Source organism: Thermobia domestica, chromosome 14, assembly GCF_964235325.1.
Source record: "Thermobia domestica chromosome 14, izTheDome1.hap1.1, whole genome shotgun sequence".
In the NCBI taxonomy this organism is placed as follows: Eukaryota; Metazoa; Arthropoda; class Insecta; order Zygentoma; family Lepismatidae; genus Thermobia; species Thermobia domestica.
In genome coordinates, this window is record NC_137467.1 from 191,473,265 (window position 1) to 191,480,693 (window position 7,429).

General features: G+C 36.8%; 1 long non-coding RNA gene across 1 annotated transcript; it reads left to right on the plus strand.

Annotated features, from left to right (window-relative positions):
• Nucleotides 1-663: 663 nt before the first annotated feature.
• LOC145670763 (uncharacterized) lies at nucleotides 664-7,429 on the plus strand. The gene is made up of 2 exons (XR_014128416.1): nucleotides 664-842; nucleotides 5,697-7,429. It is a non-coding gene; the product is annotated as an uncharacterized LOC145670763 (long non-coding RNA).

Here is a 7,429-nt window from a genome sequence, read left to right on the forward strand (position 1 = left end):
ACTGCCGGCAAGTTCTTAAAAAGCGACGTCGGCACGACGTCGGCGAAAGTTGCAATAACGCGTACCAGCGGCAAAGAGTCAAATTTTGGAAAATGAATAGAGCCTGTATCTTCTTTAATGATGAAGTAAAAATTGAAACTGTCCGAAGGTTTTTCTTGTGGGTGGGCACTAATTCCATAAAAAATGTCTTGTGAAAACGGAGTCGGCAGAAAGTCGGCATACAGCGGACGGTACGACAGTGACAAATGATAGTTGTAAAGACGTCGAAACGTTGACGGCGTGCCGACCATAAAAAAAGGTAAATGCATTAAAAGAAATGTAGTAAAGGGACTGCACGTAAAGGGTATATGAGAAGTAAATACTTAAAATAAAATACAAGTACGAGAGGATCCTTGACAAACATTTTGGAAGGAGACGGCAAACAGCGGACGGCGACCGCGGCAAATGTCGGAAAGACGCCGAAACGTTGACGGCGTGCCGACAAGTAAGGGAGCCGGAAGAAGGTCGGCAAACAGCGGATGTACCGACCTTGAAAAGATGCTCGAACAGGCGCCGAGCCGCCAGTGCCACTGAAGAGCCTGATTGCAGAAATCGTAGTCTGGTTGCGCTGCCTGTATGTTCGGTTCGCGTTCTTCATTTGTCACATGGTGATGCACTGTGGGCCAGAGTTCAAACATAAAGTTCGTTGGGGTTGAGTTTCCAAATGGCGATAAAATGTTTATAAATATAAATATATTGCTTTAAAGTATATATCATGCTGAAACAGTTCCCGAAGGAGCAGGACGCTCATAGTTTTATGGAAAATTCATTGAGTATTAAGTGGAGAGAGCAATATACATTTGGTGAGTAAATTTAATATTATGTATATACATTTCAAATTGTCATAAAGGTTATAGTTAAGGAGCCGTACTTCCCATTTAGGGAAGGACGAGAAACGCCATACTTTCAGGAATTATTCATTGACTATCTAGGATGTTAAAAAGTAGGTAATAGACTGAGTTCTTGCCCTTGTACTTAGGGTGTTTAGGTAGTGCAACAGTAAGATGTATCCTCGTGCACGGGAGATGAGAAGTAGCTGTTCTTAACTATTACCGTCATAAATTTTATATGTTGTGTTACATATGTTTATAGTATGTATGGTATGTAGTTCGTAGTTCGGTTATAGTATGTTCCCGCGCAGTGGCGTCTGTGGCATGTAACATTTGGGGGGAAGGTATCAAAGAAAGTGATTTAAATGGTACTACCTAGCCCAAATTGGGTATTAACTTCGATTATATTTCTTACCTTTCTGCTTACCTTCACGGACCCCCTAATGTATATCAAGAACTCGATTGCAATTGTAGGGTCCGCGCTGGTTCAGTGGTAGAACGTTCACCTCTGGTGCTTGGGGTCCCGGATTATATCCCAGCCATCGCCATGTGAAGTTTGTGGTGGGCAAACAGCGTCTGCGTGGGTTTCGTCGGGGTTCTCCCGTTTATTTACACTTTCTTCATTCCACCATTAAATTCATTACTCATCATCACCGTCCTCTTTAGCCTAACCGGCATAACCGTGGGACAAAAAACTTAAGGATTTCACTTAATTTTTTATTTTAAAAAAACGAAGGACAGTTAAGAAACTGTAGTACACGATTTTCTTCTTGAAATTGCAAAAGTTTACATGCCTTAGTTTTTAAGGTAAGTGGCTTCTAACTCAACGGCAATGTATTTCTACACAGTGTACGAGAGCTGTATTTTATGTTTAGAACTGGAGCGTTAATAGTATGAAACCATAACAAGTGATATCGAAATATGTATTATTACCAAAGCCCACATGTTTTCACTACCCTCGCTTACGCGTATACCCACCGTCGCTGACGCACTTGTTCCCTTCGAACACAACCCCGCGCGGGTCCACCAGCGTTGCCCTGCTTGACTCAGTTATATAGAATTCGTGCTTTTTAGTGGCCAACTAGCACCAGGGGCGGATCCAGGGGGAGCGATCGGGGCGATTGCCCCCCTTCCAAATTAGGAAACTTTCTTATATATAAATAAAACCCATTCCAGAGTTTGGAGTACTCAAAAGTAGCTCTAAGTAGTAGTATTACAACCTCCCTCCCTCCCCCCAGAAATCCGTCCTCGATCCGCCCCTGACTAGCACAGGTTGGTTTGTGTTTTTTGCACTGTAGTTTGTATGCCCCTAACGTAATATAAAGTAATCGAACGTAACTTAATCTAATCCAACCAAATATAACTGATCGGAGTACGTTTTGGTACTTTTTTTTTCCGATTTTCAAATTGGTTCTGCGATACAACAGTAAATCCCTAAATTTAGGTTAGGTTAGATTAGATAATTTTTAGATTAGGTGCTCTGACGTACTACCAGAGGTGATAGCTTGATTTTGTCTTTTGTGAATAGTTGTTGCATAATAGAGTGAGAAAGTGACCCGCAACATTTTCTTATGGCTAAAATACTTAATAAAGCGAGGTGGTATACAGGCTGCACTCTTATAATACAATCAAAGGAACGCTATGTCCAAGCAGAAATCCTACTCCAGGGGAAAACGTCAGCGCGAGTGGTACACTGAGAAAATTAATCGGTAACCAACTGGAGGTTACAGGATAACTTGGCTGCTAGAAGCAGTTAATAATTTTATCTATGCCAGGTGTGATATTTTCATGTCGCCCAGTGGAAATATTTTAGAAGCAATAAGAAGGAAATTGGTGAAATAATTAAAATGTTTCATCAATTATTCCGGGTGGTGCGCGAAAATAAACCTGAACGAACACAAATGCGGATTTGTACATAAGTTTTAAGGCGAAATACCAAAAAGGAAGATAATTATCTTAGAGAAACGTGGACAATTTCTCATAATGCTTGTGCCATGACAAGGTTTGTGTTCCTTTAGTATTCTCTAGTATTTAGTGTATCTTTAGTAACCTAATAAGATCCACTAGATTATATACTGCAGGACTTGTTTCACATGTGAGCGAAAACTTCCAATTAAAAAAAAAAAGGAGAAATGAGGTAGTGGTTAAACGCTCTTGTGTACAGGTTTACTTGTGGCGCAATACTAAAAAAATTGAAAAATTATAATTCTTTCACCAGTTTCTTTTTTATTGTCCCCTAGCCGGTTTCAAATGGGCGGAATATATTTTACTTGGCATAAATAAAATTCAAGGGGACCTCTAGAAGTAATTGTTGAAAAATTATAATTCTTTTACGATTTGCGTATATATAAGGCTTCCAGATGTCTAGCATAAAAACAGCGCAAAAAAGCACAAAACAATCTGTGCTGGGTGGCCACTAAATAGCACGAATGCTATCGAACCGAGTCAGATAGGGCGAAGCTGGTGGGCCCGCGCGGGAATACGTCCGAAGGGACCAGGCACGTCAGCGATAATGTGTATGCGCAGAAGTGAGGGTAGTGGAAGGAAGTGCGTTTTGAGAATAATACAAGTTTCAACAACACTTGTTGTTGTTTCATACTAGTAACTCTCCACTTGTAAACAAAATACAGGTTCTGCACACTGTGCAGAAATATGATGCCGGTGTACACGGTGTAGAAATAAGCCGCCCGTGGAAAATAACATCTAATAGAGCCATTTTTCATTTGTTTTATTCGTCGTAAAGCACTTGTAATGGTTTAACATTAGCAAACGTAAGATACAGTTGTATTACATTGTATGTAATTAAGTTACCTGTAGAAATTCGTTCCTTATAAACATGTCTTTTCATGGAAAGTATTGAATTTTACCTGTAAATCTTCCAAAATGTAGTGCACCAAAACTACACCTGCACCAGACTGTCTTATTTTGATTTTTTTGCTGGCCGCGGTGGCTCAGTGGTAGAGCGTTCATCTCTGGTGCATGCGATTCCTGGTTCAAACCCTGCTCCTGTCAAGTGAACTTTGTGGTGGACAAACACCGTGTGCGTGGGTTTTCTCGGGATTCTCCCGTTTCCTCCCACTTTCTTCATTCCACCATTTTCATTCATCTGTCATCATCACTGTCTCCTTTAGCCTAACCGGCATAACCGTGGGACGTAAAACTCAAATATTTCATTTTCATTTTCCGAGTGTTAACCCTTTCTCCTGACACTGTTTCACGATGTGTAGGTACAAAAACTTTGACATCGGAAGTTTGAAAAAATTAAACAATTTAACATTAACATCTGTAGAAAACCATTAGCGACTACTATTAAAACTTTTTTGAGGAGAAAAGCTCATCATGAACGAGGGTTTGAAAAAACCCGGGCTTTTTTGAAAAAGCTAAACCCACCTGGGCCCATTTTTTCGGGTTTATTCGAGTTTAATTGAGTTTTTTCGGGTTTAATCGTTTTTTTTTTCGAAATATCTCAATGTCTTTGGGGTAAAAGTGTTAAAATGTGATTTATATTTCAATATTGTCATTGTCACAACTTGCAACAATTTTCTACTCACTGCCGTTTTGAAAAAATGGCCGCCATTTTGATTATTTTTTTTTTACATTGGACCGCCGAGAAAATCTACACAGCAAATTTAGCATATCTTGTGCTTCTACCGTCAAAATTTCAACTTAAAAGACTGAAAATTGCGCTTCGTAGCGTAGATACTCGTTCATTTGACAAAATGGCCGCCATTTTGATATATTACGTTGGTATGCCGCCAAAATCTAAACAGGGAATTTAGAGTGTCTCGTGCTTGTACTCTGAAAATTTTAACTTAAAGGCAGAAAGTTGAGTTGATTTTGTGTTTAACGTCCCTTTTAGTATCGAGGCTATATAAGACGGGACCTACTGATTAAAGTGGAATCCGAACCACGTGAGCTCTCTCCGGGAAGCAAACCCGGGTCACCCACGCCTAAGACGCGTACACTAACCGCTCAGCTATAAAGGAGCTCGGCAGACAAACGAACAAATGTAAAGTTATAGTTTTGTGATTTTTTTTTATAGCGTTTCTCAAAGTTATGTTCATTCGATTGAATTCTTATTACAGATGGTTTGTGTTTTAAATATGTTACTCAAATTGACTCCTAGGAGAACATAAAATGTATTTGTTTTGAAACTTTTATCATTTTTGCCCACCTGATCGATTTTACCTGTAGTTTATTTCAGTATATGTGCATTTTATTTGTTCCACTAACAAGGTTTTATTTTAAGATGTAATATTTTGTATTCAGCCGAATACAAAATTCTCAATTGCCAATACAATAGTGTCGCAAAACCCTGATGCGTATCGAAGTTCTATTTCAAAGTAATATAATGCTATCTTCACTAAATATAATATTCTATTTTAATACATCATTTTGTCTGGTGAGGGACTTAGGGATTTATTGTTTAACTTGCAGCTTCAAGGTAATGTTTCAAAGATTTATAAAGAAACTCCAATTCCTACCATTGGATATACGGCAGGATTTCTTTTCTTTTCTGATTCTCGTTTGGGGTGGCGACCGTACTGTTGTAATAAAGATTAAGTAAAAGTTAACTGTTTCGACGTAATTGAATTCTTCATCAGTGACTATAGTTTTCATTACTCTTACAGGTTTTCTTGTAACATATAGCGTCTAACATATAGCGTTGAAGCCGGTTCATTGCAACAAGGTCTATTACACTGTGTAGTTTGGTTTGGTTTTGGTGTGATGAAGTATAATTTCGATTGTAATAAATATACGTGATGTGCCAACGCCGTACACATTGAAGAGTATATTTTACAAAGCATTATATTTGTTCTATTTTAGATAGTTCATTTATTTCTGGAAGCAAGGGGAAATGTTGCTCAAGAAATACAGAAGTGTTGCAATGGAAGAAGACCCACAGAGAGCAGTAGCGTAGCCAGGATGTGTGTTTGGTGGGGCAAGTGCTGTTATAGGTACATATGGAACAATTCCAAACAAAAAATATATAAACATAAAAATATATAAAAAATTACAAACATCAAACTACATTGTCGGACCTCTTTGGGGGCCCGGCCTCTCTGGGCCCCCCTTCCCTACGCCACTAACGGAGAGTATTGACAAAAATCATATGTACTAACATTCTTAAAGATATTTGTGAAGAGTGGTAGGATATATGTGGGACTACAGTTTTTTTTTTCCTTTTAGAACGGGTGAATTTCATTCAATCATAACATTTGTAAAAAATTTCCCATTTTAATGCGGTTTATTTCAAATCACACGGGAATTATGGTCATCACTTACCTTTCAAGCGAATATTGAGAATTACGGCTTTGAAATTGATTTTTGTTTTGCCAATATTACCTTAGTCTCCCTATCCCAGTTTTTGTCGTTAAATTCTTTTTTTATTATTACTTCATCTTTTCTATGCAGTGTTGTAAAATTTTCTGTATCTCTCTATATTCTCACAATCCTGATTCTGAGCTATTTAAATTCTACATTACTATTTCATACGTTTGAAGTTTTCTTCAATTATAAAGACAACTGTTGTTTGATATTGTTCTTAACTTTTTTTTTTTTGCGTGGAATCAGTTAAGAGAGAAAGTGTAATTATATTTCTCAGAGTACAAGCTCCTTAATGGTGAGGTTCAGTACCATCGCCTCCTTTCTTTTCTATCCCATTGATTTGTAGGGGAAGTATTCTTCCTTTTCTTTGAAATGAATAAAATTTTTGATGTTCTGATTTTACTGATTTCTTCTGAATATCTATTTAAATGTCCCTTGCTTTGTCAAAATGATCTTTTAGTATATATAAGTATATTATTATTTAAATTAGATGTCATTTATGAATATTAAAAACATACAACACAGAATTTTATTTCCACAAAGTAAGAGACGTTTAAATAGACCTGAAGAAAAATAATAAAAAGTAAACCCCTTAAAATCTCAAAGAAACAGAGGAAGATTTCCTCGTATATATCAATGGGCTAAAAAAGAAAAATGGCTGAGTTATTCAAGACAAAATATGGATAGCAGGAATTCTTTAGAATAATATAGTGCTTTTTTGAACATTGTAATCACTTCATATATATTTGCTTTTCTGATTTTACATACTGTATGAAGGCTATCTGTGTTAAAACTCAATGTTATGGAATGCTACAAATTTCTGTTTAAAAAAAATTAGTAGTACATCCGAAGGTATATTACATACAACTTCTAAATGATGATAAGGTTCATTACATAGGCTAATGTATATAAGTTAATACGATGTGCATTGTATTTTGTTAATACAATTTGGTGTGTTTTTAGTGCTAATATAGACCAGAAAAAATTGTGATCTTCCCTTCATTTATTCTCTTAAAGAATTCCTTTAAAACAAAGGATCTTTGCAAAGTATTATGTTAAAACACTTCATTTTTTATGTAAATAACTTCATTAACCTTTTTTCTCTATATAATGGGTATGCACTATGAGTATACTGTACATGTGGCTGTTTCATTTACGATATAAATTATTTCCTCACATTTTTCTGTTTCATTGTATACAATTAATGTATAAATCATATAGGAACGAATTAA